Source organism: Puma concolor, chromosome D2 (genome assembly GCF_028749965.1).
Source record: "Puma concolor isolate L17-30 chromosome D2, mPumCon1.1.hap2, whole genome shotgun sequence".
Taxonomy (NCBI): Eukaryota; Metazoa; Chordata; class Mammalia; order Carnivora; family Felidae; genus Puma; species Puma concolor.
Window position 1 is genome coordinate 62,553,021 of NC_141677.1, and position 11,762 is coordinate 62,564,782.

An 11,762-nucleotide genomic window follows, 5' to 3' on the forward strand; every position below is an offset into this window, starting at 1 on the left:
TTGAGAATCCTCAAAATTTTTAAAATGTAATCAAGAATCTGCACATTTTCAAATCTGGCAAGCTAACTGAATTATGAACTTGCATTACTGCCACGGGGGGTAGCAGTTTAGTTAGTAAACAGAAATATCTGCAGGCTTTGTGGGTCCTAGGGTGTGAAAGGTAGTTTTATGTGTCATCTTGGCGAAGCTATAGTACCCAGTGATTCAAATACTTATCTAGGTATTGCTGTGAAGGTATTTATAGATGTAATTAACATCTACAATCAGTTGACTTTAAGTAAAAGATATTATCCCATATAATCTGAACAGATCTTATCCAATCAGTTGAAACCCTTAGGGGTAAAACTGAGATTCACCTGAGGAAGAGAAATTCTTCCTGAGGACTGCAGCATTAATCCTTCCCAGGAGTTTCCAGCATATTGGCCTGCCCTACAGATTTCAGATCTGCCTAGCAAGCCTCCAGGATTGTTTAAAGCAATTCCTTGTAATAAATCTCTTAATAAATATATGTGTCCTGGGGCGCCTGGGTGGCGCAGTCGGTTAAGCGTCCGACTTCAGCCAGGTCACGATCTCGCGCTCCGTGAGTTCGAGCCCCGCGTCAGGCTCTGGGCTGATGGCTCAGAGCCTGGAGCCTGTTTCCGATTCTGTGTCTCCCTCTCTCTCTGCCCCTCCCCTGTTCATGCTCTGTCTCTCTCTGTCCCAAAAATAAATAAACGTTGAAAAAAAAAATTAAAAAAAATATATATATGTGTCCTAGTACTTATGTTTCTCTGGTAGAACGACTAATCCATATGGTAAACGGCTTAACTATGTGATATTTATAATATGTGAGGCCTTCCAAAATGTATCTATTTCATAAAATGAGGATTTTTTTGTATCTCCATTATGATCTAAGTGTGTTTCCACATCAAAGTTATATTTGGGGCACTTACCTGGGACCTTTACATTTTGACAAGGCACCAGAATTGAATCATGTCCCAGATTGAGCCAGAACTCACCCTGAATGTTAACTTGTTAAAATGGTGTAAATACAAAACAGCAGAAGTGGACCTACACAACGAGTAATTGCACTCCTTACATGATAATTAATTAGACTGACAGAGATGCTGTAGAAAAGATGAAACATCAGTATTAGAGGGTTTTTTTTGGGGGGGGGGTGCTTTGATATTCAAACAGAAGAGCCTATCTAGAGGTGCCTGCCTGGCTCAGTCAGTGGAGCATACGACTCTGGATCTCGGGGTTGTGAATTCAAACCCCACACTGGGTGTGGAGCCTACTTAAAAAAACAAGAGGGGCACCTGGGTGGCTCAGTGGGTTAAGCATCTGACTCTTGATTTGGGTGCAGGTAGTAATCTGGCAGTTTGTGAGGTCGAACCCTGTGTTGGGCTCTGTGCTGACAGCGTGGAGCCTGCTTGGGATTCTGTCTCCCTCTCTCTTTCTGTCCCTCCTCTGCTCATGCTCTCCCTCTCAAACATAAATAAACATTAAAAAAAAATCATATCTAAAAACCGTTATGAAGGGCTCACACATTAATTAACTAGGAGATGGCAATTGTTGCTTGATTATAAATGTTGATTGTGAAGGATAGTGGGTCTCTGGGTACAAAATTGTTATTTTTATTTATTTATGTATTTTAAAAGCTTATTTATTTTGAGAGAGAGAGACAGCATGCAACCAGGGGAGGGGCAGAGAGAGGGGGAGAGAGAATCCCAAGCAGGTTCCTGTGATGTTGGCACAGAGCTAACTGAAAGCTCAATCTCACAAACCATGAGATCATGGCCTGAGCTGAGATCAAGAGTCAAACTCTTAACTGACTAAACCACCCAGGTCCCCTTGGGTACAAACTTTTTAAAGCAGATCCATGAGCAATATTGTGGGACTGGTTGGGGAATCAAGAAACCCCTAAATGTTCCTTGGGACTTGCAGCGATTTCCTGATACTCTTTGTAAATAAACAATTCACCAAAGTCTTTAATTTTTAAAAGCAGATTTAAAAAAATCAGGGCACCAGGGTGGTTCAGTTAGTTAAGCATCTGACTTCATGATCTCATAGTTCTTGAGTTGAGCCCGTGTCGGGCTCTGGCTGGCAGCTCAGATCCTGGAGCCTGCTTCAGATTCTGTGTCTCCCTCTCTCTCTGCCCTTCCCCTGCTTGCACTGTGTCTCTCAAAAACAAATAAATAAACATTAAAAAATTTTGTTTTAGTAAAGGACTGGGGCGTCTCGCTGGCTCAGTTGGAAGGGCATGTGATGCTTGATCTTGGGGTCGAGCCCCATGTTGTATGTAGAGATTACTTAAATTTAAAAAATATACAAAGGATTTTATGGTATCAATATTCATTTCAAAAAAAGTATTATTAAAACAGTTTCAAATCATCAGATGAATATGTTATATAAATAATTAGATACAACTCTGACCCAAAATATAGACTCTAATCTAGGTCTAGACTTGATTTGTAAATATTATTATTTACCCTACTTCTTGTGCTGATTTGCTAACATGGTGAGGGTTCCTGAAACTCATAGCTTTGTCTTAATTTCAAGGATCACATGGCTAATGATCTAAAATTCTGCATTGCTGCTCAAGTCCTACAGATCATGTCTTCAGATGTTATACAACAAATTGTATTTGTGAAAGAAAATCAAACTTTAGATTCCTCTGAAAAGTCAGATTCCAAAGGTATTTAGCATCATGGTACCTTACCAAATTAAAACGTGTTTTTTGTTTGTTTTTCCAAATACCCCATCTAAAACAGACTCCTTAGAGTTCCTTTATAAAGGTTTGTAATAACTATACTAAATCTAATTAAAGGCAGTGGATGAATATACTCATTTGTTGTTGTTACAAAATGTTGATTAGGTCTAGGCAAAATAATCTTTAAAGAGAAGAACATTGTTGAAGGACACACACATCCCAATTTTGAAACTACTACAAAGCTACAATAATAAAAAACACTGTGGTACTAGCGTAATGATAGATGCGCAAATCAAATGGAATAGAACTGAGAAGGCAGAAATAAACCCTCACATTTGTAGTCAATTGGTTTTTGAGAAAGTTCCCAAAACAGCCAAAGGGGAAAGAATTTCAACAAATGGTGCTGGGATAACTGGATAGCCACATGCAAAAGAATGAGGTTGGACCCTTACCTCTTACCATATACAAAAGTTAGCTGAAATGGATGATCGACTTGGAGCACCTGGGTGGCTCAGTTGGTTAAGCATCCAACTTTTGATCTCAGCTTAAAAATTTTTTTTTAATGTTTATTTATTTTTGAGAGACAGAGAGAGGCAGAGCATGAGCAGGGAGGGAGCAGAGAGAGAGGAAGACACAGAATCTGAAGCAGGCTCCAGGCTTTGATCTGTCAGCACAGACCTCCATACGGGGCTCAAACTCATGGACCACGAGATCATGACCTGAGCCAAAGTCAGATGCTTAACTGACTGAGCCACCCAGGCGCCCCTTGATCTCAGCTTTTTAAAGTTTATTTATTTATTTTAAAATTTTTAATGTTTACTTTTGAGAGAGAGAGCCAGCGGGGGAGAGGCAGAGAGAGAGGGAGACAGAGGATCCAAAGTGCGCTCTGCACTGAGAGCAGAGAGTCTGATGAGGGCTTGAACTCACGAACTGCAAGATAATGACCTAAGCCAAAGTTGGATGTCCAACTGACTGAGCCACCCAGGTGCCCCTATTTATTTATTTTGAGAGAGAGAGAGAGAGAGAGAGATTGAGAGAGAGAGAGAGAGAGAGAGAGAGAGAATGAGCTCTGTGCTCAGACATGGGGCTTGAACTCACAAGAAGTGAGATCATGACCTGAGCCAACCAGATCGGGACACTTACCCAACTGAGCCACCCAGGTGCTCCATCAGCTCAGGTCCTGATTTCAGGATTGTGAGTTCAAGCCCTGTGTTGGGCTCTGTGCTGGATGTGAAGCCTACTTAAAACACATACACACAAATGGATCATGGACTTAAGTGTAAAAGCTAAAAACAGTGAGGGTACAGTAGCAAATATGAAAATGATACATTCTTTTTTTCTTTTCAAAATTATGTTTAAAGACTTGGAAGACAAAAAAAAGAGGTCATAAAAATTGTACAATAGAAATAATTCCTGAATAATAATAATAATAATAAGCCTTCATGTAAAATGACACTGAACCCAAGAAAGAAAGAGTAAGATTAAGCACAGTTTTTTTCTGACATGCTTTCATGAACCCACAGATACATGTCTGGTGCACATCATTATCATGTGTTAAAGAATGTTAGATAGCCCTTTTCTACCCTTAAAAAATAAAATAATAATTAAAGTGTGTGTGTGTGTGTGTGTGTGTGTGTGTGTGTGCGCTAACGAAATGTCTCCAATGATAGTTCTGAGAACCAAATCTTTTAAAGTATATAAGGCAAAATTTTGTCACTTGGGGTAGGGGTATGGATATATGGATAGGTCCTAAATGTTGGTTTAGCTTAATTTAGACCAATAGACCAATTTAGACCTGCACAATAGGGCAACCCATTCTTCTTGGCTGAGACTACTATCAGGAGGGCCACTGAGGAAAGAAAAGGACTCAGCCTATGGCAAACCACTGGAAGATACTGAAACAGAGCAACAATCTCCTTAAGATCAGTTTGGGTCCACAGAGGTAGAGAGTCCTTTAGCCAACAGTTGAAAATGAACACTTTTACATATCTTGTATAAGTCATCCAAGCAACTGAGTGGGAGAGGAGCAGAGAGAGAGGGAGACATAGGATCCGAAGCAGGTTCCAGGCTCTGAACTGTCAGCACAGAGCCCAACCCAGGGCTCCAACTCAAGAACTGAGAGATCATGACCTGAGCTAAAGTCGGCACTCAACCAATGGAGCCACCCAGGCACCCTTTAAGTTCTTTAAATTTATTTTTAATTTATTTAATTATTTAACTTTGTTTGTTTGTTTGTTTGCTTTGAGAGAGAGAGCAAAAGTAGGGGAAAGGGACAGAGGGAGAGAGAGAATCTCAGGCAGGCCCCATGCTCAGCATGGAGCCCAATGTGGGGCTTGATCCCACAACCCTGGGATCATGACCTAAGCACAAATAAAGAGTCAGACACTTAAACAACTGAGCCACCCAGGCTCCCCAACTGTAAAGTTCTATATAGTAAATATGTTTGGCTTTATGGGCCAGTTGAGTAGCCTCTGTTGTAGCTACTCAACTCTGTTGCTGTAGCACAGAAACAGCCATAGATAATATATAAACAAATAACTCTGATTTTGTGCCAATAAAAGTTTATTTCTAAAGAAAGACAGTGGGCTATAGTTTGCTGACCCCAACCGTAGAACAATTAATATCCTAGCATTAAGTGTGAACTACCACACCAGTCGATAGACCTGTGGAGAAGGTATAATAGGAGTCAACCGTAAGAAAATGGAGGTGGAGGGGAAGAGTTGCCTAAGCAAAGTGTGCGGCAAATGAATGGGAGATAAGTTGGAGACAGAGGCTTCAAGTAAGCAGCAGATTTGAACCAAGGGAAACTATTTGCATATTATTATAAATGAGGTGAGAAATCACTGAGGGGTTATAGGCATGTGAAAAATTTTAAAAGTCTTTTTTTACATTTCTTTATGTTTTGAGAGACAGAGAGAGGCAGAGCATGAAGGGGGGAGGGGCAGAGAGAGAGGGAGTCACAGATTCTGAAGCAGGCTCCAGGCTCTGAACTGTCAGCACAGAGCCCAACGCGGGGGCTCAAAGTCACAAACCACAAGATCATGACCTGAGCCGAAGTTGGACTGAGCCATCCAGGTGCCCCATATTTGTCTCTGTAATTTGATGGTAGAGAGAAAGCATGTCTGTGTGGGCCTAGATGGGAAAGATGCAAAATCCTGTGTTTGGCCTCTCTGGACTCTGCCAATGAACATCTTCCTGCTGCTTTTGCTCTGCATCCTTAGCTATAATATGCTTTAGCCTTGAGAATAACCTGCAATTGAGTCTTATGAATACTTTTAGTGAATTGCCAAACTTGAGAAGATTGTGGGATTTTTTAGAAAGGTTTTCTTATTTTTAAGTAATCTCTACACCCAACATGGGCTCAAACTCTCAACCCCGAGATCAAGAGTTACATGCTGTACTGACTGAGGCAGCCAGGTGCTCCAGTTGTGGGATTTCTCAAACACTTTTGAAAAAGACTCATACCTCACATCATATTCAAGATTCAGTCCCAAACCAATGAGAGAGCTCATTGGAAAATGTATAAGCTCTAGGGGAAAACATGGGTGAATCTTTTTTTAACTTAGGTGAAAGTCTATTTATGATTCAAAATCCAGATGCAATTAAATAAGTTGACATGTTTGACATCATAAAAAATACTTCTGCATGGTCCCCAAAATATAAACAGTATCAAAGACAATGGCCAAACTGGGAGAAAGTATTTGCAACACATATCTCAGGTAAGGACCTAATATGCTAAACAGATGAAAAAAACTTAAAAATTAGGGGACAAAGATAAAACTTAATCCCCCAAAGTAATATAAAAACAGTGCCAAAATATGAAAAGATGTTCAAACTCTCTAATGATAAGACAAAATATAAACTAAAATACGTATCAACCAATGTAGCTAAGATTACTGGGTTGTGATAATTAAGTGCTTCACTCTGTATTTCTCACTGAATACAGGTAAAAGCTTTGGACAGAATGCATGGAACAGCTATCTATTGACTCTAGAATGCAATTCGTAAGAGGCAGATTGGGGAAGGCAACCAGAACTCTAACTACAACTGAACCATCACTGCATTTCCCATTTTGTTTTTCCTCTGGTATCTCCTGGCCTGGACTCAAACACAAGCTGAAATTCAGAACTGTGCACCAGGTATGTAAGATAGAACTCTGAGAGAAATCCTCTATCATGGTTTCAGGGGCAGGAAAGGGGACCACTGTAGGTCACAAAGAATGAGGGAAATCCAAACTTTCCTTTGTTTTTGTTTTTCCATTCTCTCCCACACCAGTCCATAGGCAGGTCCATCGTGGCAATGGATGTGGGATGACAGTGGAGGCTAGGCAGGCACCTAAAACTCTGAGAGGAGAACTCTGGTCCCAAGAGCAAGGGGGCGTCCCCACCACTGTTTTCACTGTATATCCTCTTGCTTCTTGGCTCCACAGTAGTTGCATTTTCAGGTAGTACACAGCAGAGCAGAAAATTAAAGCCCACTCCCTTTTCCAGCTAGAGGACCAGAAAGAGAAGTGTTGGGGAGATTAAGGAGATCAATAAAATGGTCGTATAAAGTTGGGCTTATCCTCAAGCTGCATATACATGATCTGAGCCTAATCAATGTTACACAGGTTTTAAGAACTGAGATACAAAGTATACCACTACCCAGAAACGTTCTTAACTTGATAAAGGGCATTTATAAAAACCTCACAGTGAACATCATACTTAATAATAAAAAACTAAGTATTTTCTCCCTAAGATAAGGAATGAAGCAAGCATGTCTACTTTCCCCTAACCACTCGTATTCAACACCATATTGCAAGTCCCAGCTACTGCAATAAGACAAGAAAAATAAATAAAAAGCACACAATAAAGGACATTGGAAAGGACATAGTAAAACTATTTGTGACGTAATGAGAAATATCCATTTGGCCTCTGTGGGTCTCCCCCACACCCAGCATATAAGGCACAAAATCTATGGAATCTCTTAAGTAATAAGTGTCTTTTTGTATGCTGAAGAGATGACTGGAGGTTGAAGACACCTAGATAGCCTCAGGATGAGGTCTGAAAAAAACCATGTGATTAGAGGGTTGGAACTTTCAGCCTGATCCCCCTGGTATGAGTTTAAACTTAGGAACCAAACAAGATGGTAAATTCACACTGGTGGCTGGTCTCCCCATCATACCCAACCTGAGATGGCACCCAAATTGACACATCTGTAAAAACTGTGAAAATCCTGAGGATGTGTGTGTGTGCACATGTGTGCGTGTGAATTGGCAAATGGGGTGATGGAGCCCAGACAGTGACACTATAGACTTTCCTCCTTTTGGTGCATCTCTCACCTTTTTCCAATGCTGGGCTTCTGCCTCTCCCTCTGGGTATACATATTAGCCAAGGTAGCTTATAGCTCCACTGAAATACAAATTAATCGAGAAAAGTAATGAGATATAGCAGGTGCAACTCACATTGAAGTGAGAAACTGAAGAGTTTAGACTAGTTAAAACAGATTAAGTGCATCAGATGAAAATTTAAATAAATAATATCCCCCAAAAGAAAGGAGTTCATATTGGTTACATCACGGGTTGTCTATTTGGGCACTATTGACATTTTGGGCCAGATAATTCTTTGCTGTGGTGGGATGGGGCTGTCTTGTGAATTGTGGGAAGTTTAGCAGCATCCCTGGCTTCTACAGGTTAGATGCCAGCAGCACCACCGTGAGCTGTGGCGACCAAAAACGTCTCTATATATTGCCAAATGTCCCCAGGAGGGACAAAATCTCCCAAATGGGTTAAAGCAGGATAATAAATCATGAATAACCAATTCAAAATACTATGAAAAATATAATGGTTGAAGTAAATAATTCAATAAATGGGTTATGTAGTAATATGGATCTCAGCCGAGAATGATTACACTGAAACATCAGGTAGAGGAACTTTTCTAGAAGGTATAGGAAGGGGTAAATATGAAAATGTGAAAGCAGACCTAGAAGATAGAAATAAAAGCATTGGGGTGCCTGGGTGGCTCAGTCAGTTAAGTGTCTGACTCTTGGTTTCAGCTCAGGTCATGATTTCATGGTTTGTGAGTTTTGAACCCCACATTGCACTCCGTGCTGACAGCCTGGAGCCTGCTTGACATTCTCTCTCCCTCTCTCTCTGCCCCTCACCTGCTCACTCTCTTGGTCTTTCTCTCAAAAATAAATAAACTTTAAAGAAAATTAAAAAAAAAGAAAAGTATCAATATCTGTACTATAAGAATACAAGAAGAAGGAGAAAAATAGAAAGGAGAAAATATTTGTAGATATGTTTCCAAATTCCCAGAATTAAAAAAAAAAATCTCAGATTGAACGAGTGCATAAAGGTCCAATCAGAATAGACATGAAAAGTCCAACCCTTGACACATGAAGAGTAAAAGAACATGGAAGAGAAAGAGAAACAACCAGAGAGAAAGAGTACCTCTTCTGTAAAGGAACAAGATACAGATTGACACTTGACTTCTTAATACACCCCAAGAAGAGAGCAGAAGGAGAATGAGAGTAGGGATTAGAAAGGAAGGGGAGGGGTACCTGGGTGGCCCAGTTGGTTAAGCACCCAACTCTTGATTTTGGCTCTTGTCATGATCTCATGGTTCAGGAGTTCGAGCCCTGCATTGGGCTTTCCCTGTTCTGGATTCTCTCCCCCTCTCTCTCTGTCCCTCCCCCACTCACTCTCTCTAAAAATAGGTGAATAAACTTTTAAAAAATTAAAAAAAACTTTTTAAATTATTTATTATTTAATTTTTAATAATTTTTAATAATTATTTAGTTATTTAATTATTTAATTTTTAAATTATTTTTGAGAGCAAGTGTGAGCAGGAGAGGGGCAGAGAGAGAGAGAGAGAGAGAGGGATAGAGGATCCAAAGCAGGATCTGTGCTGACAGCAACAAGCCTGATGTGGGGCTTGAACTTCCCAACTGAGATCGTGACCTGAACCAAAGTCAGATGCTCAACCAACTGAGCCACCCAGGCACCTCTAGGTAAATAAAGTAAAAAAAAAAAAAAAAAAAAAAAAGGGAAAAGAGAAACAAAAATTAAAAGTGGGCCTTGCAGTTATTCAATATACTTTACTGTGGTATAAAGTTCCAACCGAGACTTTTTGGAACTTAAGGGACAAAGCTAGGTGAAAGGTAGACCCTACAGAGGGAAAAGGGGTGGCTGTACTTTCGTGAGTCCCACTATCCGGGTTTCAGCTGTTCAGATGGATCCAGTTTCCAGGATCTGATTCTCAAGACTAATGTCTGCACCAGAATGCTAATTTACTATTCGTAAGGGGGTAAAGTAACTTCCCAGGGAACAATAAACATGCCTGGGCTTGTTATTCATGGCATCCCTCACCTAAGTGCTCAATAATTTACCAATTATCAAGTTAATTAGTGAATACTGAATCAGAAAAATTAGTTGAATGATCCTAAGGAAAAGGACAAATTCTCCCCACCTCATAAGAGATTCAGGTTCTCTCTCTGTTGGTAAGTGCTGGGTAAATGCTAACCAACTCCTGCTCATCTTCCCCTCCACCCTCTCTTCCCCCATGTTCCATAATCTTACTTTAGATACGCAATTAGTTAAGCTTCATATTTCAGTCTTAATATCACCCTGAACATCATAATTGGACTTTATCAAACATTTACAGGACACCTTTTAAGGTGAAGGAAAAGTAACCAACAACTATTTATTACATGTTAGGTATTATATATACATTATCTCATTTAATCTTTACACAACTGTGTGAGGTAGGTACAATTATTATCCCTATTTTAGAAATTGGGCAACTTGAGTTAAGTAACTTGCTCCAGGTCATTCAGCTACTAAATATCGTTGAAGGAAGCCAGTAAGACCTAAAAACCAACAACTTGAATAATTGTGCTAGATTTTCCCAACTCCCTTGGCTCACTTGTCTGCATCTAGCCCCAGAGTTGTGAGATTCAAATGAGATAAAATATGCAGCAGTGTTTTATAACCTGTGAAGCATTACAAAACGGCAAATAATATTTTAAATACACGGTTAAAATACAGTTTATTTGTAACAAAAGATAACATAGCATGAATACAGAACGTACACATTTCTCAATGACAAAACTTAGGTACTCAACTTTTGATTGAAATATATAGGGGCGCCTGGGTGGCTCTGTCGGTTAAGCTTCTGACTTTGGCTCAGGTCACGATATCAGGTTCATGGGCTCAGGCCTTTGTTGGGCTCTGTGCTGACAGCTCAGAGCCTGGAGCGGGCTTGGAATTCTGTGTCTGTCTTTCAAAAATAAACGTTAAGAAAATTGTTTTTAGGGGCACCTCGGTGGCTCAGTCCACTAAGCATCAACTCTTGATTTCGGCTTAGGTCATGATCTCACGGTTCGTGAATCTGAGCCCAGGGTCAGGCTCTGCGCTGACAGTGCAGACAGCTTGCTTGGGATTCTTTCTCTCCCTCACTCTCTACACCTCTCCTGCTTGCTGTCTCTCTCTCGCTCTTTCCCTCAAAATAAATAAATAAACTAAACCAAAATTTAAAATAACAACTATATATAACATACATGCTGTAAAGTTCACAAAACTTAAAGCGTGTAGCTTAATTTTTACAAAGTAAAAGTTGAAAAAAAAAAGTCACTACCACCCAGATCAAAATATAAAACATTACCAGTATCTCAGAAGCTTCCTTCTGGCTACGTTTACAAGAGACCTGGATTGGAATCTTGACACTCACTTTCTTCTTGCCTGACTTTGGCAAGTTATTTTAACCTCTTTGGGTCTCGGTTCAGTCACCTTTTAAAGTGAGGCTAACACTCCCTTATAAGAGTGTTGAATTAAAGGAGGTCATAAAATGTAAAATACCTCTCACAGTGCCTAAAAATAGCTGGTCTGAAATAAACGGTAATTATTACACGCAAACGCTATAGGCGGTCGCCACCTCCCACTTCCTGCCTTTCTGTCACTCACTTTTGAAAGTGCTCTTGCTCCCATTCTTTTTCGCCTTCTTTCTCGCCCCTCCTACTGCCGTATATTGCCTTCCCAAGCTGTCGTAAAACGCTCCTCCCCGCCCTCCATGTGGCGAAAACGCAATCACGC

General features: G+C 40.3%; 1 long non-coding RNA gene across 1 annotated transcript; it reads right to left on the reverse strand.

The window, feature by feature from the left end:
* Positions 1–5,254: 5,254 nt before the first annotated feature.
* On the reverse strand, positions 5,255–11,762 carry LOC147576138 (uncharacterized). Its single transcript, XR_015241802.1, has 3 exons — positions 10,796–11,762; positions 8,013–8,082; positions 5,255–7,182 (listed from the first exon to the last, which is right to left on the reverse strand). It is a non-coding gene; the product is annotated as an uncharacterized LOC147576138 (long non-coding RNA).